The sequence below is a fragment of the Geotrypetes seraphini genome, chromosome 5 (assembly GCF_902459505.1).
Source record: "Geotrypetes seraphini chromosome 5, aGeoSer1.1, whole genome shotgun sequence".
NCBI classification, from domain to species: Eukaryota; Metazoa; Chordata; class Amphibia; order Gymnophiona; family Dermophiidae; genus Geotrypetes; species Geotrypetes seraphini.
The window spans coordinates 103,014,376-103,036,106 of record NC_047088.1 but is presented as its reverse complement, the minus strand read 5'-3'; the positions used below and the strand labels follow the sequence as shown (position 1 = coordinate 103,036,106).

Below are 21,731 nucleotides of genomic sequence, written 5' to 3'. Positions count from 1 at the left end.
TAATTGGAAAGTATAAATGTAAAGATATACTATACTCTGAAATGGAACAAGGTTAGCAAGATTAGCCTATACTAGAAAATCCTATATAATAAAAGCCTAAGCGTGCATGGGGTTTCGTGGTCCCTGTGGCCATTTTCTGATCCGTGGCCGGATTCTATTTTAGAACACGACGACAGGGATCACTCTGGCCACTCCCCTCCTCCCGCCCTCACTCACCAACTGCTGGAGGAAGCGCAGGCAAGCTCGCTCTCTCCCTGCCTGCGTCCTCGGCAGTGAACACACTGGAGCTTCCCCCCTCCCCCCCCCCCCCGCCCTCACTCACCAACAGCCACTGATCCTCCTCTTCAAAGCAGCCTGCAATCTAGGCCGGCTTTAGTGAACCGCGTAGGCCACTCTACAACTTCAGTAGCACGTTCCCTCTGACGCACGGGATCGCATCAGAGGGAACGTGCTACCGAGTTGGAGAGCGGCCTGCGAGGTTTGCTAAAGCCAGCCACGATCGCAGGCTGCTTTGAAGAGCAGCAGGCCAGAAGATGCCGAGATGGAAGGAGGGTAAGAACGGGAACAATACAGGGGGAGAGGGGAAAGGGGCTGCTTTGGGGGAGGAGTGTGTGCTGGGGACAGACAGCTTTGCTCTGGGGGGGAAGACAGAAGGGGCCATGGACAGACAGGAAGAGGGAAAGGGGGCTGCTTTGGGGGAGGTGTGTGCTGGGGACAAACAGCTTTGTTCTGGGGGAAGATAGAAGGGGCCGTGGAGAGGGAAATGGGGCTGCTTTGTGGGTAGAGGTGTGCTGGTGACAGACAGCTTTGCTCTGGGGGGAATCCAGAAGGGGGGCCATGGAGACACAGTTAGGGAGAGGGAAAGGGGGCTGCTTTGGAGGGGGAGGTGTGCTGGGGATAGACTACTTTGCTCTGGGGGGAATACAGAAGGGGGGGCCATGGAGAGACAGTCAGGGAGAGGGAAAGGGGGCTGCTTTGGGGGGAGGGGTGTGCTGGGGGCAGACAGCTTTGCTCGGGGGGGGGGGGGGGGGAACGGAAGACAGAGGACACAGACAGCGGCCAAGGAGAGAGAGAGAGAAAGAAACACACACAAACACATCTATTCTAGCACCTGTTAATGTAACGGGCTTAAAGACTAGTGCTATAACAAACACATAAGTACCTGTCTTTGCTGTCCTTTTGAAGTAAAAACTTTTTCCTTCAAGAATCTTTCCTATCCAACAATCCTATACTTCTACAATTCCCACACATAAGGAGAAATTCAGTTCTTACCTGCTAATTTTCTCTCTTTTAGTCTCTCTAGACTGGTACAGTTCTTTACTAATGGGTACTATCTCACTGTGACCAGAGGGTGGAGACTGAGACCAAACTTTTTGGTTGTAAAATATTAGCTGAGGCTCTCCCTCCTAACTCAGTCTGGCAAATAGCCAAGCAGAACTAAGAAAAAACTAACATGTAACAGGAATAATACTCCTAACAGGAGCATAAAACAAAAACCATATAATAACGCTGTTGGAAAATACAAAGAACTTACAAACCTTGCGTTGAACATGTCTCCACAGCTCACCAGCTATACCAGTTGAGCCATAGCCGCTTTTCTTGTATCTCCCTGGCCCTCCAAAAAAGCACAGTTACTTACCGTAACAGGTGTTATCCAGGGACAGCAGGCAGATATTCTCTACATGTGGATGACGTCACCAACAGAGCCCCCTAGCGGACGTTTTTGCAAGCAGACTTGCTTGAAGACCTTCAGGCTTGCGATTGGCCCGCGCATGCGCGCATGCCCCTCTCACCCTGCCTAGGGCATGCATCTCCTCAGCGTGTCCTCAGTTCAGATAGCAAGCAAAGAAGCCAACCACGGGGAGGTGGGTGGGTTGCAAGAATCTCTGCTTGCTGTCCCTAGATAACACCTGTTACGGTAAGTAACTGTGCTTTATCCCAGGACAAGCAGGCAGCATATTCTCTACATGTGGGTGACCTCCAAGATAACCAAAATGGGATGGAGGGAAAGTTGGCATTTTAGGAGAACAGATGCTGCAAAACAGACTGGCCGAAACGGCCGTTACGCCTGGAGAAAGTATCCAGACAGTAGTGCGAGGTGAACGTATGAACCGAGGACCAAGTGGCAGCTTTACAGATTTCCTTGATGGGAGTCAAGCGGAGGAAAGCAACAGACGCCGCCATTGCTCTGACCTCGTGGCCCGTGACTCGACCCGGCAGGGAGAGACCAGCCTGAGCATAACAGAAAGAGATACAAGTGGCCAACCAGTTAGAGATGGTCCGCTTAGAAACAGAGCGACCCAAGCGATTGGGATTGAAAGAGATGAACAGCTGGGGAGCAGAACGGTGAGGAGCGGTGCGCCTCAAGTAGAAGGCCAGTGCACGCTTACAATCAAGAGAATGCAGAGCCGCTTCTCCAGGGTGAGAATGAGGCTTCGGAAAAAACACAGGAAGAGCAATGGATTGGTTGATGTGAAAATCAGAAACAATCTTGGGCAACAACTTAGGATGGGTGCAGAGGACCACCTTATCATGATGGAAGACAGTGAAAGGGGGGTCCGCAACCAAGGCTTGAAGCTCACTGACCCGACGGGCAGAAGTGAGAGCAATAAGGAACACAACCTTCCAAGTAAGATAATTCAACAAGTGAGCCCGCACCAGCGGCCCGAACGGGGGTTTCATCAAATGTGTAAGGACCACATTTAGATCCCAAACCACCGGAGGTGGTTTAAGGGGCAGTTGAACGTGAAAAGTACTTTCATGAAGCGGGAAACCACACGATGAACAGAGATAGGCTTCCCGTCAATCGGCTGATGAAAAGCAGCAATGGCACTAAGGTGGACTCGAACCGAAGAGGACTGAGTCCAGCGCCAGATAAGTGTAACAGATAATCCAGGACAGCAGACAAGGAGGCAGACAGAGGTTTCCAGCTGTCGAGTAGCACACCAGGAAGAAAAGCGGGTCCACTTCTGATGGTAACATTGGCGAGTGGACTCCTTCCGAGACGCTTCCAGGACAGGCTGGGAGAGCTGGAACGAGGGAATTAAGTCTCGAGGAACCAAGCCGTTAAGTGCAGAGAATGGAGGTTGGGATAAAGTAGAGAAAAACTCTGCGTAAGCAGAGAAGGAAAAACAGGCAGAGGAAGAGGCTCCCTGGAACTGAATTGAAGCAGAAGGGAGAACCAAGGTTGTCGGGGCCACCAAGGAGCTATCAGAATCATGGTGGCACATGAAGATTTGAGGTGGGCAAGAGTCTTCAGAATCAGAGGGAATGGAGGGAACTTATACAGGAACGCGGTCGTCCAATCCAGAAGGAAAGCTTCTGCCTTGATCCTGAGAGGGGGTGTAAACCCTGGAGCAGAAGCGGGGCAGCTTGTGATTTAGGGGGGACGCGAACAGATCAATGTCCGAAGTCCCCCAATCAGCAAACACCTGACGCAGGATCGCAGATTGGAGACCACTCGTGAGGCTGCAGAAGACTACTCAACCTGTCCCCCAAACAGTTCCATTGGTCCTGAATGTAGCCAGCACGAATGAATATGTTGCAGCAGACAGCCCGATCCCAGGGAAGGTGGAAGGCTTCATGAGGAAGGGAGCCCGAAGGCTCGGACTGGAATTGTAAAAAAGATGGCCTGGTCTTTCCCGGGGCCGACGGCTGAGTCTTAGGTTGACGTCGTTGCTGCTGTGGAGGCCGTTTCGAAGGAGGCCTAGAGAAAGCAAGAGTGGATTTCTGCGGATACCTCCGGAGAGGAATTTTATATTGGTGAGCCGGAGGGGCCTTAGGTTTCAGTTTCACCAGAGACGCAAAGGACCACTCGTGGTCCGAGAGGCGCTTTGTGGCTGCCTCGATGGACTCAAAGAGCTCATGACCAACACACGGGAGATTGGTAAGATGATCCTGTAGATTCGGATTCATATCCACAAGCCGGAGCCAAGGGACCATAGCGATCGCAAAGGCTGTGACTCTCGAGGACAATTCAAAGGCATCGTAAGAGGCCTGAAGTATATATAGGCGGAGCTGGGAGAGTCTCCACAAGGAGACAAAACTCCTGACGCTGAGGCTCTGGCATGACCTCCCGAAACAAGCGGAGGACATCAATACAGAACCGAAGGTAGGACGTGAAGAAGAAACTTTAGTTAAGGACATGGTTTGCCATCATCGAGTTTTGATAAAGACGGCGACCAAATTTCTCCATCGTACGGCCCTCCCTGCCAGGGGTGACGGCAGCATAGACCTTCGAGGGATTAGATTTCTTCAAGGAAGACTCAACCACCAAGGATTGGTGGGAAAGCTGAGCACCCTCAAACCTTTTAAATGGGGTAGTCTGGTAATGGGACTCCAACTTGGACAGCATACGGTGTCTCCAGGTTAGGGAGAAACATCTGCCGAAAAACCTGATGCAATGGGAGGCGAAGAGCCTCACGAGGCATATTGTCAATGCCAAGTTACGCAAGGTATTCCTGGGTAAAGCGGGAGTCGGACTGAAGATCCAAGTTCAGAGCTCTGCCCATGTCAGAGATGAAACGAGAAAAGAAGAGGTTCGAGAAGACTATTCATCCTCCGGAGGGGACTCCGACCGAGATCGGGAGAAACCTCCCTGGAATAGTAAGCCGGAGCCTCAGAGTCCGTGAACATGAGACTGAAGAGGTTCGACTAAGGCATGTAGGGGGCGTCGAAGAATGGCCCGATGCCAAAAGGACCAGGGAAGACCCAGGAGTCTGAGGAAATCACCAAGAAAGCTTCAGAGAAGACGGGGTATAGGAAAAATCCCCCACAGGTTTCGAAGCAGGCCCCTTAGAAGCCGGCAAGCTTCTTGATGGGGAACAAACACTAGAGTCCAATTCGAGGACAAGTGTGGGTGTAGACGGTCTCGAGGTCGGAGACCTGCCCCGAGAGGGCGGGCAAGACCGAGGCTTTTTAGAAGACACAAGCCTCGCCCCAGTAGCGGAGGAAACACGGGCCCCCGGCCGGGACCCCCGAAAAGTCCTTGGCGCCTCAGGAGAGGAAGAATCGCTCGAGGGAACCAGATGACCCTTGCGGGTGACGCCTCGAAAAACAAGGGGACGCTCAGACTGGGCAGACCGCGACTGGGTCGAGACCAGGGCCACAGGCATCGAGGTCGGGACTAATTGGCTCAACACCGAGGAAAGCTGTGTGGTAATGATAGCCTTAAGCATGTCCTCTAACATAGGCACCAAAACCAAAGGAAGGTGGGTCGGAGGTGCAGCAGTGCGCTTCTTTGGGGGCGACCTCGAGGAAGAGTATTCCCTACGTGAGGAGGCACGCTTAGAGTGATGTCTCGAAAACGCTGATGAGGCAGCGTTGACTTGAGACTCAGAAGAAGGCTTCTTTGCTGGCACACCTGAGGAGGAAAGAGGAGACTTACCCAAGGCTGGAGTGGCAGAAGAGGCCGAGGACGAGCTATCAAGGCCGACGGAGACTTCGAGGCCAAGGCACCCAACGAGGGAGCTGAGGTTGAGGACTTCGAGGGCGCCGAGGCCGAGCTCGAGGTCTGCCCCGCAGGATCAATGGGGCCAAAGACTTGGAGAATCTTGGCCACCCTTCAACGAAGAGCCCAGGGTTGTAGAGTCGTACAACGGGGACACGACTCAGCGCGGTGCCCTGCACCCAGGCACTCAACACACCAACGATGGGGGTCGGTAATGGAGATAGCAATGTTACTTACCGTAACAGTTGTTATCCAGGGACAGCAGGCAGCTATTCTCACTAATGGGTGACTTGTTCCAACGGAGCTCCGACGCGGACGCCTCACAAGCATTTTTGCTTAAAGAAACTCGAAGTTTCGGGTCGCTCGCACCGCGCATGCGCGAGTGCCTTCCCGCCCAGACCAGGGCGCGTGTCCTAAGTTCAGATAGCTAGCAGAGAAGCCAACCAAGGGGAGGCGGGTGGGACATGAGAATAGCTGCCTGCTGTCCTTGGATAACAACTGTTACGGTAAGTAACATTGCTTTATCCCAGGACAAGCAGGCAGGTATTCTCACTAATGGGTGACCTCCAAGCTAGCCACAATGGGATGGTGGGAGAGTTGACAACTTAGGAGAATAAATTTTGTTATACTGTTCGGCCAAACTGTCCATCCCGTCTGGAGAAAGTATCCAGACAATAATGAGAAGTGAAGGTGTGAACCGAGGACCAAGTGGCAGCCTTACAAATCTCCTCAATTGGTGTTGATCTGAGGAAGGCTACAGAAGCTGCCATTGCTCTGACTTTATGGGCTGTGACTTTACTGTGAAGGGGTAATCCAGCCTGGGCATAACAGAAGGAGATACAAGCCGCCATCCAGTTGGAGATGGTACGCTTAGAGATGGGACGTCCCAACTTGTTCGGAACAAAGGAGATGAAAAATTGAGGAGCAATTCTGTGTGGCTTGGTGCGTTCCAGGTAAAAAGCCAAAGCACGTTTACAGTCCAGAGTGTGAAGAGCTGATTCTCCAGGATGAGAGTGAGGCTTTGGAAAAAAACACAGGAAGAACAATGGATTGATTCAGATGAAATCCCGAGACCACTTTGGGGAAGAATATTGGATGTGCGAAGGACCACTTTCTCATGGTGGAACACTGTGAAAGGTGGATCCGCAACCAATGCTTGAAGCTCACCAACTCGACAAGCGGAAGTAAGCCCAATGATAAACACCTCTTTCCAAGTGAGATACTTCAGATGAGCCTTGTTAAGAGGTTCAAATGGAGGTTTCAAAAGCTGAGAAAGAACAACATTGAGATCCCAAACCATTGGAGGCGGTTTGAGGGGAGGATTGACATGGAAAAGTCTTTTCATGAATCTGGAAACCACCGGATGAGCAGAGAGAGGTTTCCCTTGAAGAGGCTGATGGAAAGCAGCAATTGCACTAAGATAGACTCGTATCGATGTAAACTTGAGGCCAGAATGAGAAAGGTGGAAAAGATAATCCAAAATTGAAGACAAGGAGTGTTGTGGCTCATGGTGATGAGAAAAACATCAAGCAGAAAATCTAGTCCACTTTTGGTGGTAGCATTGTCTAGTAGCTGGCTTCCTTGAAGCTTCCAGGACATCTCTCACAGGTTGAGAAAAATGGAGAGGGGTTATGTTGAGAGGAACCAAGCTGTCAGGTGTAGAGACTGCAGGTTGGGATGAAGTAGAGATCCCTGATGCTGTGTAAGCAGCGATGGAAACACTGGTAGAAGGAAGGGGTCCCTGCTGCTGAATTGCAGTAGAAGGGAGTACCAAGGTTGTCTGGGCCATCGTGGAGCAATCAGAATCATGGCAGCATGGTCTGACTTGAGTTTGACTAGAGTCTTCTGAATGAGAGGAAATGAAAGAAACACATATAGAAAGATTCATCCAGTCCAGAAGAAAAGCATCTGCCTAGAGGCGATGAGGAGTGTAGATCCTGGAGCAGAACTGGGGCAGTTTGAAGTTGTGGGGGGCTGCAAAAAGGTCATTCTGAGGTGTTCCCCACTGAGAGAAGATGTGATGGAGGGGCGTTGAGTGGAGGGTCCACTCGTGAATTTGCAGCAGACGACTCAAATTGTCTGCAAAGGCATTGTCCACCCCCTGAATGTAGACAGCTTTGAGGAAGGTGTTGTCGCAAATCGCCCAATTCCAAACTTTCAGAGCTTCCTGACAGTGGGAGACCTATCCCGTAACCCCCTGCTTGTTGACATAATACATGGCGACTTGGTTGTCCGTGCGAATGAGGACCACCTTGTCTTGAAGCAGGTGCTGGAAAGCGTTGAGAGCACTGAAAATCGCCCTGAGTTCCAGGAGATTGATGTGGCACTGGCGGTCCGTGCTTGGTCAAATAACCTTGAGTGCAGAGGCTGTCCAGATGAGCCCCCCAAGCATAAGTGGACAAGTTGGTCGTGAGGACTTTCTGATGGGGAGGCGTTTGAAACAGCAAACCTCTGGATAGATTGGAGGATAGCATCCACCAGCAAAGAGACTGTTGTAGAGCAGGAGTGACCTGGATGTGTCGGGACAGAGTGTCGGATATCTGCATCCACTGAGATGCCAGGGTCCACTGTGGAATTCTGAAGTGAAGTCTAGCAAAAAGAGCCATGTGAACTGTAGAGGCCATATGGCCCAGGAGAACCATCATGTGTCTCGCCGAGATGGACGGGCGAAAGGCAAAGATGGAGGAGAGCTTCCAGACGTTGGGGAGGGAGGGAGGAACGCTCTGAGTTGGGTAGTATCCAGAACAGCTCCGATGAAGGGAAGAGTCTGGGAAGGTTGAAGATAGGATTTCGGGAAGTTTATCTCGGACCCCAGATGTTGCAGTAACCAAATCGTCTTCTGGGTCGCGAGGACGACTCCCTGAGACGTAGGATCCTTGATGAGCCAGTCGTCCAGTTAGGGGAACACATGGAAGCCATGGTTCCTGAGCACTGGGGCCACCACTACCACTACTACTCGTCTGGGTGACGAGGCCAGGCCGAAGGGAAGCACTCGGTATTGAAGATGAAGATTTCCCACCCTGAATCTGAGGTATTGACGCAAGGCCGGATGAATGGGAATGTGAGTGTAGGCCTCCTTGAGATCCAGAGAGCATAACCAGTCGTTCTGCTCGAAGAGGGGATACAGGGATGCCAGGGTCAATATGCGAAACTTTTCTTTGACCAGAAACTTGTTGAGGGCCCTGAGATCCAAAATGGGGCGCAGGTCGCCCGTTTTCTTCGGAACAAGGAAGCACCAGGAGTAAAAACCCTTGTTCTCTTGGGCCAAAGGAACTGGCTCGACTGCCCCCAGCTGTAATAGGGCCTGAGCTTCCTGAAGAAGGGTGGTCAGGGACAAGTTGGAAGGATACTATCTTGGAGGATGTTCTGGAGGAACTTGATGGAATTGAAGAGAGTATTCTTCCTTGACGATGGAGAGGACCCAGAGGTTGGAGGTAATCGTCGTCCATCGATGGTAAAAGTGATGGAGACAACCTCCAATCGATGGTAAACTTGAAAACGGCAGAACGACAGAAGTAATGCCCTCTTTGAGACAGTCAAAAGGGCTGAAGAGCCTTAGGGACAGCAGACGGTTGTGGCTTCTGTTGTTGCTTTTGCGGGTGCTGCCTCTTAACAGGCTGACGGATGGGCGGAGCCTGTTTAGGTGGGTAACGCCGCTGGTAGATCAACGGTGGGCGTGATGGACGAAGAGGAGCAGGCTTGGGCTTCGGATGGACTGGAAAGAATTCTCGTGGTCCGAGAGCTTCTTGGTCGCCGCCTCAATGGACTCATTGAAGAGGTCGGTGCCAGTGCATGGGACATTGGCAAGCCTGTCCTGAAGATTGGGGTCCATGTCGATGGTTCTGGCCACGCCAGTCCTCCTACGTAGCCTGAGCCGAGAGCTCAAAGGCATCGTAGGAGGACTGCATCATCTGCAAGCGGAGCTGGGATAGTGAAGCCATAACCTCCTGATACTCAAACTGTGCTCCAGGGTCCAGATAGGGCATGAACATCTGGAGGACAGACAGGAAAAATTCGAAATATGTGATGAAGTGGAAGTTGTAATTCAGAACTCTGGAGGCCATCATGGAGTTCTGGTAAATTCTCCTGCCGAACCGGTCCATAGTCTTGCCCTCTCTGCCAGGGATTGGTGGGAGAGTTGGGAGCAGTCGAACCCTTTGTGGTGTACTGTGCGGTACCTGGCATCCAATTTGCCCAGCACAGCGGGGATGGAATAAGGTGTTTCGAGGCACTGCACAAAGGTCTGATCCAGTAGCTTATGTAGAGGAAGCTTGAGGGATTCAGCAGGTGATTGAGGGAGATGCATCGTCTCCAGATACTCTTTTGAAAATTTGGAACCCATGTCCAGTTGGATGTCCATATCAGCAGCCATCTGCCGAAGGAACGAGGAAAACGATAGCTGGTCAGCCAAAGCAGGGCCTCGAGAAGGGCTCGAGGACGTCGAGGCCTCCGGATCCAATGAGGACGGGGATTGTGATGGTGAGATGGATCCCAGTGAGTCTTGAGCTCCGGTAATGGGGGCGGAGAAGTAGCCGGTGTGGAATACTGCAGAAACGGCTGTTTTTGATGAGGCGAGGCATGTCTGGACGAGTGCTTATGAATGCCTCGATCGATGATGCGAGTCATGTCTGGACGTCGGCCTCGAAGGACGAGGCGAGTGTGTCTTCGCTGAGGCCCCCAGATAGTGGATGGGCTGGAGGCCATTGATCGAAGCAGGGGTGGATGGCTGGAATCGCCCCAAGGCAACCGCAGAGGCTCGAGCCCCTGCATCGGGTGGATTGGCTCCAACGGAGGCACTCGCAAAGACTCTACTCCTTGCATCGAGTGAATTGGTTTCAATGGAGGCATGGGCAAAGACTCTGCTCCATGCGATGCATGCACCGATGCCAGACCAGACACTCGCAGAGACTCTGCTCCCTGTAGAGAGTGTGTGTATCGCTGAGGCACTGGAGGCGGCTTGACCTCGCGGGAGGCCTCCGTGTGCCCAGGCTGGATTTGGGAGAAAAGCTTAGGCCCTATTGTGGTGAAGAGCTCAATGAATTGCTTCTCTAGCAAGGTCTGGAACGAAGCCGGCAAGGATGGATCCGCATCAGCAATGGGACCACCTGCTTGGGCCTCGCGTTCTTTGGGAGTAGTGTGTGAGTGCTTGGGCTTAGAAGCCTAGGCACTTTTAGCACTACTGGTGGGATGGGCTGCTGTGCTACCTGACCTGAAGATACCGGGGAAAGCATCGCAGCTGGCGCTGGTGTCTGAGCTGGCACGAACGATGCAGGCTTGATGAGACTCGGCGCCGCAGAGGTGGAAGGCTGGGGAGCAGCGGAAGAAGTCGAAGGTGAGGGGCCCTTCGATGAAGGCTGCTCCGTCAAGGACTCCATGAACAGCGATTCCCACAAAACACAACGGCGCTTGAAAGCACGTACGGTGAGTGTGGAGCAAGGCCGGCACGATTTCGAAAGATGTTCAGGCCCGAGACACCGAATACAGCGTCGATGAGGGTCAGTTAGCGAAATTGCACGCTGGCACTTGGCACACTTTTTTAAACCGGTGATAGGCCGGGACATAGGCCGGAAAAGCTCTGTCGCAAGATCGAAGCCACGTGGCTACGGCCACGTGGCCTGCCCGGTCAGATGGAAGAAATTTTCTTTTTTTGAAAACAAGAAAGAACGACGAAAATCAGCGATTAAGAGAAAAATAACCCAAAACCGCGGACTTTAGAAGGCACAAGTGAAAAATCTTCAAGCAGGGAGTCGAAGACGGACTTCTCGGCTCCGCGGAAAAGTAAGAACTGAGGAGACGCGCCCTGGTCTGGGCGGGAAGGCACTCGCACATGTGTGGTGTGGGCGACTCGAAACTTCGAGTTTCTTCAAGCAAAAATGCTTGTGAGGCGTCCGCATCGGGGCTCCGTTGGATCACGTCACCCATTAGTGAGAATACCTGCCTGCTTGTCCTGGGATATAACCCAGTTACACTGAGTACAGTTTTTAAATCCGGAACGAGGCCGGCGAGCACAGCAACTGAAACAAAAATAATAAAGAAAGCCGCGGAGCAAGAGGGACAACGAAATTGCACGCAAGGGAGCCGTGCTTCTGGCTCTGCGGAAAACATTGAACTGAGGACACGCTGAGGAGACGCATGCCCTAGGCAGTGCAGGAGGGGCACGCGTGGGCCAATCACAAGCCTGAAGTTCTTCGAGCAAGTCTGCTTGCGAATACATCTGCTAGGGGGCTCCGTTGATGACGTCACCCACATGTAGAGAATATGCTGCCTGCTTGTTCTGGGATAATACTAGAACCCACAGAAAAGCAAAAATCTGCATGCGAACAAAACAACAATAACTGCAGAAAGACAGGGTAGAGAACTGTACTGGTCTAAAGATTCTAAAAGAAAGAAAAAACTGTAGCCTTATAAATATCCACTAAAGGCACAAGAGAAGACTCAAGCCAAGAAGCTGCCTGGATAGAACCTTGAGAGATTCCGGAACAGGCTATTTCTGAAGAAGATATGTGGAAGCAATAGTCTCCATAAAACACCGTTCAATGGCCTTGGAAGCGCCATCCCCTCTACGAGAACCCACTAAGAGGACAAAGAGATGATCTGAATTCTGGAACTTCTGGATCCGCTAAACATAAGAGCGAAGGACCCGGCAGACATCCAGCTTGCATAACTGCTTCTGCTCCAAACAGCCCTCCCGACTTCCAAACACCGGGAGGACTACGAACTGATGGACATGAAAAGGCAAACACCACCTTTGGCAGAAAAGGAAGGAACAGGCCGCAACACAACCTGCTCCCTAGAGAACTCCAGGAAGGGAGATCTAGAAGAGAAAACCTGCAAGTCAGAAACGTCTCTCTCAGAAATAATAGCCACCAAAGAGACCGCTTTAAGCATAAGGTCCTTCAACGAGCAGGCACCCAAAGGCTCAGAAGGTGGGCACCCCAGCACAGACAACACCAAAATAAGATCCTAAGACAGCAAAGACGGCTGAATAGGAGGCTTAAGCAATGTGGCTGCCCGCAAAAAAAAAAAAAAAAACGCACCTCGGGAATGGCAGTCAAACGATAACCCCGTAACAACTCACGAAAGACAGACAAGGCCGCAAGCTGAACCTGGAGAGAAGACCAAGCCAAGCCCCTGTCTAGGCCATCCTGCAAGAACTCCAAGATGTTAGGCAAAGAAGCGCGAAGAGAGACCACTCCACGCGCAGCACACCACTCCTCAAAAAGAAGCCAAACTCACACATAAGCCCGAGAAAAGTCTCCAGGACCCCAAAAGAGTTGAGAACTTTATCTGAGTAACCTTTCTTACCTAGGCATGCCCTTTCAAGAACCAAGCCGTAAGACAAAAGGGACCCTGAGACAGAAAGTCGGTCGAAAGGCAATGGGAGAGGATCCACCACAAGACTTCAAACCAGATCCACGTACCATGGACGCCTGGGCCAGTCCTGGGCCACCAGGATCATGAGAGCGGGATGCCGAACAAAGCGAAGAAGCAGGGTGGTTTGGCGTTGACTCTCGTCGCCATCAGGTCCATGAGGGGCTGACCCCAAGGCTGCACTGTAAACTGGAAGGCCGCAGAACTCAGACATTATTCTCCGGGATCGAGCACATGACGGCTGAGAAAATCCGCCTGAACATACTCCACTCCTGCTTTTTGTGAAGCCGAGACGTCCAGAAGATGAGACTCTGCCCAGACTATGAGCAGAGCCACCTCCAGAGCAACCAGACAACTCAGAATGCCCCCCTGATGACTGACATTGACCACCGCCATGGCAATGTTCGAAAGAATCCAGACCGACTTGCCTGACAAGAAGGATCAGAAAGCTAATAATGCCAGACGGAAGGCTCTGGTCTCCAGAATATTAAACGACCAAGACGCCTCCTCTGGGGACCAAATGCCCTGAGTTAAGCGTCTGAGACACTGAGCTCCCCAACCGAGGAGACTGGTGTCCGTGAGACGCACCATCCACTAGGGCTGAGCCAGATTCACCCCTTGCATGAGATGGAAAGACTGAAGCCACCAACTAAGACTGCAGCGAGCCAAGCCCCGAAGAGAAACCATAAAATCCAGACTGTGCCTCTGGGGTGATGACCTCCAAAGCAGAGCATACTGAAGCATACGCAAGAGTGCCCGAGCCCATCTCCCCATGACTATGGAAGTGGCCAATGACCCTAAGACCTGGTGAAAATCCAGTGCCCGAGAACACCGGGACACCATGAGGAGGCAAAACTATGCCTGAAACTTGCTTATCCGGGCCTCTGGGAGGAAGACCTTCCCAAAGGAGGTGTCGAACAGAACCCCAAGATACTCCAGGCTAACCGGTTCTCAGACTGCTTGACAACCCATCCCAGAGACTGCAGGAACTCCACCACCCGAGCCCTGACCCGGGTGCTCTCCTGGAATGACACTGCTCGAATCACCCACATCCAGGCACGGAAGAACCAGAATGCCCTCCTTGCACAAAGCTGCCACCATGACCACCATAACCTTAGTGAACGTCCTTGGAGCCGTGGCCAGACCCAACAGGAAGAGCGCATAACTGATTGCCATCCCAAAAACGCAAAGCAAGGAACCACTGATGGGAGACCCGGATCAGAACATGCCAGTAGGCCTCCGTCAGATCGAAAGAAGTCAGATACTCCCCCAGCAAAACTGCCAGAATGACAGACCGTAGGATCTCCTTGCGAAAAAATGGAACTCAAGAGAGCCCAGAGAACCCCTTATGGACCGATAAGGATCCTCTTCCTTGGGCATCACAAAGTAAACTGAATATCAGCCGGTGCCTCACTCCTGAGGGGGTACTGGAACAAATGCAGAGGAAATGGAAGAAACGCGTACAGGAATTTGTTCGTCCATTCCAGGAGAAAAGCATCTGCCTGGATTAAAACTGGATCCTGGATTAAAACTGAGGCAGCTTGTTGTTGTGGGGAGACGCAGAGATCTATGAGAGGTTCCCCACTGAGAAAACACTTGGAGAGGTGATGAATTGAGTGTCCATTCGTGAGGTTGTAGACGGTGACTCAATCTGTACGCCAAAAAGTTTCTCTCTCCTTGAATGTAGACCGCTTTCAGAAAGATGTTGTGAAGAATTGCCCAATTCAAAACCTTCTGAGCTTCCCTGAAAAGGGGGAGGGATCCTGTGCCTCCCTGCTTGTTGACATAGTACATGGCTACTTGATTGTCTGTACAAATGAGGACTACTTGATCGTGAAGATGTTGAAAAGCTTTGAGAGCATTGAAAATCGCTCCGAGTTCCAACAGATTTATGTGACTCCGACGATCTGTGATAGACCAATGTCCTTGAGTGCGGAGACCATCGAGGTGAGCCCCCCAATCATAGGTCGAGGAATCTGTCATGAGGACCTTCTGATGAGGGGGTGTTTGAGAACAATAAACCTCTGGAGAGATTGGAAGAGAGCATCCACCAGTGGAGAGACTGCATGAACAAAGGAGTTACTGTAATGTGTTGAGAATGAATCGGACGCCTGCACCCACTGAGATGCCAGGGTCCACTGAGGAATTCTGAGGTGAAGTCTAGCAAAAGGAGTCATTTGAACTGTAGAGGCCATATGACCTAGGAGAACCATCATGTGTCTCGTTGAAAGTGAAGTGAGAGGCAACACTTTGTGACAAAGTTGTATGAGCGTATCCTGACGTTGTTGAGGAAGGAATGCTGAGTTGCATAGTGTCCAGTAGAGCTCCAATGAACTGTAAAATCTGAGGGCTGCAGCTGGGATTTTGAAAATTTGATTTCAAACCCCAAACTTTGGAGGAACCAAATAGTCCGTTGGGTCGTTACAATAACCCCCCTAGATGTTGACTCTTTGATGAGCTAGTCGTCCAGGTACAGGAAAACCTGAAAACCATGGCTGTGCAGAGCTGCTGCTGCTGCTAGGCACTTGGTGAAAACTCTGGGAGATGACACCAGGCTGAAAGGTAGGACTCTATTGAAAATGATGATTTCCCACCTGAAATCTGAGAAACTTACAGAAGGCTGGATGAATGGAAATGTGAGTGTAAGCCTCTCTGAGATCCAGAAAGCATAACCAATCGTTGTGATCCAGAAGGGGATACAAGGATGCTAGATACAGCATCTAAAATTTTTCTTTGACTAGAATTTGTTGAGAGCTCTGAGGTTCAATATAGGTTGGAGATCTCCCGTCTTCTTCGGGATAAGGAAGTAACGGGAGTAAAACCCCATGCTCTGCTGTTCCTCGATGGAACGGAGACAAAGCAGAGCTTGAGCTTCCTGAAGAAGGGTGAGCTGCAACAAATTGAAAGGACACTATTGGAGGGAGATCTGGTGGAACCTGAAGAAAGTGAAGAGAGTAACCCTCCCTGATTATTGTGAGGTTTGCCAAAGAATGCCATTCATGGGTAGCCACAAAGAGTCTTTGGGAGGATGTGGCATCTCCTACTCCGCTAAATATTCAGGTATAAATTTAGAATCAGATTGCAAATCAATCTGAAGATCTTTACTCATCTGATAGATAAATTTAGAAAAAAAGACACTGGCCCCGAAGATGTGTATTCTTCTTGAGGGGAAGAAAAGCGAGAGCAAGGTGCTACAGAAAAAGAAGGTGAAGCTTCCCTGGAGTACTGGTATTGAAGATCAGGATTCAAAGTTAAAGACACAGAAGAGCCGCCACTATGTGACGGAGGTGGGATAATGGAGTGCTTGCACTTGGCAGAGGGTGCTGGAGATCCAAGAGGAGCATGAGAGACTGAATGTTCCGGCTCATGTCTCACAGAAATAGGTTGGGAACTAGACTTTTGAAGTTGATAAGGGTCCCCCGAATAATGCTTCGAGAGAGGCATATGGAGCCTCGAGTTGTTGGGCAGTGAGATGTGCGAGCTCGCCAGTCTCAAGACAAAGATCTGCGTTGAGTAGAATGCCTGGACAGGCTATGCTGTCTGAAAGAAGCAGTGTGAGACTCCCTGACTGGTCTCAAAGAACGAGGTAAAGAGGGATCCGTGGCTTGCCTCGAATGGGAGAGGCATTTCGATGGTGAACGATGCCTCGATGAGGAACGAGAAAGAGACCTCATGACTGCAGTGGTAGCAGGGGACCGAGACCTGCGAAGCTTGGATGAAGTTGAAGGTCGAGACTTTTGAGCTGGAGTCTTAGACCTAGAATGTCGAGGTGAGGACTGATTGGAGGACGAAGATCGAGGTCTTCCAGAAGCAGCTGCTTGCACCTCAAGGTTATGCACAGGCCGGACTGCAGGGAGCAGAGTTGAGGCTGAAGTGAATTTGGCAAGCATAGCAGAATAGCTTCCAGCATATCCTGAAAAGCAGGCACAGATACCAATGAGGCTGGCAATGTGGGTACAGCAGTGCGCTCCAGAGAGGATGAGTATTCCCTAATTTTGGAGGCACACTTCATTGGAAGTCTCAAAGAGGCTGGCACGACTACACTCGTTGCTTGGATTGCCCGAGACTCCGCCTGAAGGACTGGGGGCTTCTTAGCCAGCATACCTGAAGAGACCAGGGTAGACTTGCCTGAAGATGAGGCTTTAGGTGTAGTCAAGGTTGAGGCTTTCATTAGCGAGGGTGGTTTACTCGAGGCCAAGGACGAAAGAGGAGATGGGGATGAAACTGGCTGAATTGTTGGGAGTTTTGCCGCACGAAAGGAACTCTTTTGTGGAAATCTAGGTCTCGAATTAGCGAAGGAACCGTAAGAGGGCTGAAAGGACGGCTTACCCAGCCTATATCTCTTAACGTCCCTGAAGCGAGGTCTGGCAGACGAGGTTTTCAAAGGCGGTCTAGGCTTGATCTCTGGCAACCGCTGTGTTTTGGTATCACCAAAATCCTTTACCAACCTATCCAAATCCTCCCCAAATAACAGACGACCTTTAAAAGGGAGTTTCACGAGCCGAAGCTTGGACGCCGCATCCGCAGTCCAATTACGGAGCCACAAAGATCTGCGAGAAACTACGGAAAGAGACATTTGTTTGGCAGAAGCACGAATAATATCATACAAGGCATCCGCTAAATACGCCAGACCAGACTACAGATCTGCCAATTCTGAGGGAACAGAACTCCCGGACTCCATCATGTTATCCGCCATCAGTTGAGGCCATTGCAGACATGCATGCACAGCATATGAACTGCAAACCGCGGCTTGCAAGGTGACCGCTGCCACTTCAAAGGACATTTTAAGCGAAGATTCAATCTTCCTATCCTGGACATCCTTCAGCATAACACCCCCCTCAACTGGCAAGGTAGTCTTCTTGGTGACTGCGGTCACTAATGCGTCAACCCTAGGCAGCTTAAATTTCTCCAGTTCATTCGGAGCAATAGGGTACAACTGCCGCATGGCTTTCGACACCCGCAGACTGGCCTCAGGCGTGTCACATTGCGTTGCAATAAGCTCCTGCATGGCTTCATGAACCGGAAAGGATCTAGGCGGCTTTCGTGTCCCTGCCATAAGGGGATTCGTGGACCCAGAAACCTGCGGATCCTCCTGCGAGATGTTCAATCCTTGCAAAGCCTTAGAAATTAAAGAAGAAAGTTCTTCCCTGTGAAAAAGACGGAGCGCGGAAGGATCATCCACATCCCTACCCATCGGCTCCTCCGCATCCAATTCCATCACCTCACCTTCCTACAATGACTCTGAAAGAGTCAGAGACAAGGGGGGAGACTGAGGCAGGGTCCCCCTCATCCGCAAGTCTGTGTCGCTTCGCCGCCTGAGACTGCACTGGAGGAAACATTAGTAATAGTAGTAGTAGTAGTAGCAGCAGGAGAAGGCAGCAAAGGAACATTCAAATGCGCTGCTTGAGCAGGCTGAGAGCTCTGCAAGACAAAGGCACGGTGCATTATAAACTCTGGCGAAAATGAGCCCTGCACAAATCCTGCTGGCCCGGCCTGCACCGCGCAGTGGAGCGAAACCACGGCTTCTTCCAGTGCTCCCGACGCTCCAACAGCCACCGAACTCCCTTCAGACGCAGATGCGCCCTGAAACTTGGCTGACTCAACCGCGAGGGAAGAGGAGCTTGACCGTGCCTCCCCAGCGCGGGAAAACTCAAATTCACTGGCCGGCAGTAACGAATCTTCGGCCATCGCGTCTACACAGCCGGCGGAGCACAGCCCCGATGGTGCTCTGCGCTTCCCACAGCGCGAACACCGTTTAACAGACTCTGCCACCATTTTGTTTTGAACCGGAGAAAGCCCACCAAACAACCGACACTGTACCCAAAAAACCACCAGGGATTTTCCAAACCGCACCAGACACACGAAAACAAGAAACTTCTACTCACCCAAACATTTCCACCTAGCACAACAGCAGATAAGTTATGGATGGCAGTTGCAAGCTGTAAGCTGACCAGAAGGCACAGCACAGGGAGGCTCTGTTTAATTTTTTTTTTTTTTTAACTCGAAAGAAGAAAATGCAGAGTCCAAGAAAACCCCTCAATCAACTGGAAGGGAGGGTGGAGAAGGGACCTGGGGGGGCCCAGGTGTAGCTTCCAAAGCTGGCACCGCTCAGCCAGACACCCCTTTCTCTCTGAAGAAAACTAGTCTCAACAGAAGAAATGAAAATCCACAGAAATTCACCCGGCACAGCCAGAATCCAGGAGCTAGATGGATAGCGACGAACCCCTGCTGGGAGATAGAGCATACTGGATGTACAGGAGCAATGCCAGTCTATAAGACCACCTGTTAATCAGTTTCTCTATCTCCACCTGCTGGTTGATGTGAGCTATCCCACTAGTCTCTGGATTCATCTGCTGCTGTGCTAAGAAGAGGAGATGGGGATGAAACTGGCACTGGGGGGGGGGGGGGGGAGGGCTGAACCGGAGTGGATACAGAGGGAAACCTGCTCCCCAAGATAGAAGCAGGACCCCCAGCCGCCTGTAGATAAGCCTTGCACAAGGCTAAAACCAAATCAGGGTAAAAAAAAAACAAAACCCTGACAGCCCAATGTTTGTTTGTTTTATTTATTTATCCCCGCCCTTATCCAGGGCAAGTTATACAACTACATACAAAATATAAAATTACATACAAACAAGTCGCATCAACGACAGACATCTCTACAAACAATAAAACAGTCCAGACCAGCACCCTGCAATCAACAGTCTCCACTCTTCCTCATTTAAATAATCTCATACCCTGTATTTTATCTGACAAAACAAGTGTGCCAAAGCTGTGGACCCAGCAGAAACCTGCCAGTCTCCAATACAGGGGGGAAAGTCACTTGAGGCTGCAGACAAAATGGAGGCGTTTTCCACCAAAATCGTAGCAAAGCCCACCGAGAAAAACACCCACCGAGGCCTGTAGTGGCTGAGAAGCCTGAACCGCCTCAGCTGCTAAAGCAGGCAAGCCAGCAGCAGCTGTAAGGAGTCCCCAGCAGCAGCGGCTGAAAGGGAAACACTCTTTCCCTGACCGTCGGTGGCTGAGGGAATCCCTGTGTGGGCGGTGAGTGAAGCCCGGGCTTCCCCGCTGCTGGCACGCAAGGCACTCAAAGGGGATACCTAGATGTCAGAACCCAACACCAACGAGGATTCCCCTTCGCAGTGGCCAGCACCTCACATCTGGAGCACAGTGAGCACTTTTTCCCTTTAAAAGTTCTTATTCTGTAATACACAATCTAACTGAAAGAAAAGTGCCAGTTAACAACAAAAAAATCAAATTACAGTCAATTGAAGCCTCCCTTCAGACCGGCTCTGCCTCAGGTGTTTGGTTTTTTTTCTGTCAGAACAGACTCCACTGGTTGTCTAAGCCATATGTCTTGCCGGTATCTGTGACAAGGCTTACAGCTGTGGCACCTCTAGAAAAAGTTTGGGGAGGTAGAGGAAATGGGAGGATGGACTCAACTCGTGATCCATCAAGTGTGACCCGACCCCCCCAGGACCCCCGAAAGGGTCCCCCTCAAGCTCAGTCCAGCACCAGACGGGGACATGAAGGCCACTAAACAAATTCCGACAGCCCTACACTAACCAAGGGAAGACTGCAACAGCTTACCATACATGCTGGGAGACTGAAAACAGACTGGTTATATTAGGGGGAAACACAGCTACTTGTATTGTAGCCAAAAAGTTTTGTCTCATTCTCCACCTGCTGGTCATGGTGCGCTATTAAAGAAAATATGTTTTTTCCTTGAACTTATCAACGGAAGTTATTGATTTAAGTGCTAATGGTATCGAATTCCAATACTTTTTAGCGTTAACAGAGAAAATTGTGTGTCTTACATGTTTATGTACAATTTCTTTGTACGATGGAATTATAAGCAATTGCTTATTTATAGATCTTTTCTTCCTGCTGGATTCAATTCTGCTCAACTCTATAATTTGCTAACATCTATAGTTAAGTGATTGTATACAAGCTTCAAAACATTAAGTTCCTTATTCCAGACTTTTGCATGCCATCATACCTTTGTGGACTGGTGAGTCCATTACACACTCTGCTTGATTCTAAGCAACCTCATAGGAAGATTTTTCTTGATCTTTGTTTTGTTAAGAGCCTATTTGCACACTAATGCTGATTTGATAGCTTCAGAGCTTGATATATATTTTTTTTTAATAACCCCATAGCTACAGTCTGCTGGCATTTGTCAGCAGCAAGTGAAATCAGAGTAGAGCTACAATCTTGAGGGTGAGAAATTGAGCTCTATTAACAATGACTGCTAACTGGGAAAGCAATGTTACTTACCGTAACAGTTGTTATCCAGAGACAGCAGGCAGCTATTCTCACTAATGGGTGACGTGATCCAACAGAGCCCCGATGCGGACGCCTCACAAGCATTTTTACTTGAAGAAACTCGAAGTTTCGGGTCGCCCGCACCGCGCATGCGCGAGTGCCTTCCCGCTCAGACCAGGGCGCGTCTCCTCAGTTCAGATAGCTAGCAGAGAAGCCAACCAAGGGGAGGTGGGTGGGATGTGAGAATAGCTGCCTGCTGTCCCTGGATAACAACTGTTACGGTAAGTAACATTGCTTTATCCCAGGACAAGCAAGCAGGTATTCTCACTAATGGGGACCTCCAAGCTAACCACAATGAGATGGTGGGAGAGTTGGCAACTTAGGAGAATAAATTTTGTAATACTGTTTGGCCAAACTGTCCATCCCGTCTGGAGAAAGTATCCAGACAATAATGAGAAGTGAAGGTGTGAACCGAGGACCAAGTGGCAGCCTTACAAATCTCCTCAATCGATGTCGATTAGAGAATAACACGGGGAAAAAATCTGTCCCCGTCACTGCACCGTCCCCGGCCCACCATCCTCTGCACCGCCGTTCCCTTCACCGCCATCGCTTTCACCGCCCCGTCACCGCCACTGCCATCCCATTCACC

At 50.7% G+C, this 21,731-nt stretch overlaps 1 protein-coding gene across 1 annotated transcript in view; it reads right to left on the bottom strand.

Moving 5' to 3' along the window:
• The window catches only part of FUS (FUS RNA binding protein), a 225,658-nt gene that overhangs the window by 88,618 nt on the left and 115,309 nt on the right, over nucleotides 1–21,731 (bottom strand). The window lies entirely within an intron of this gene.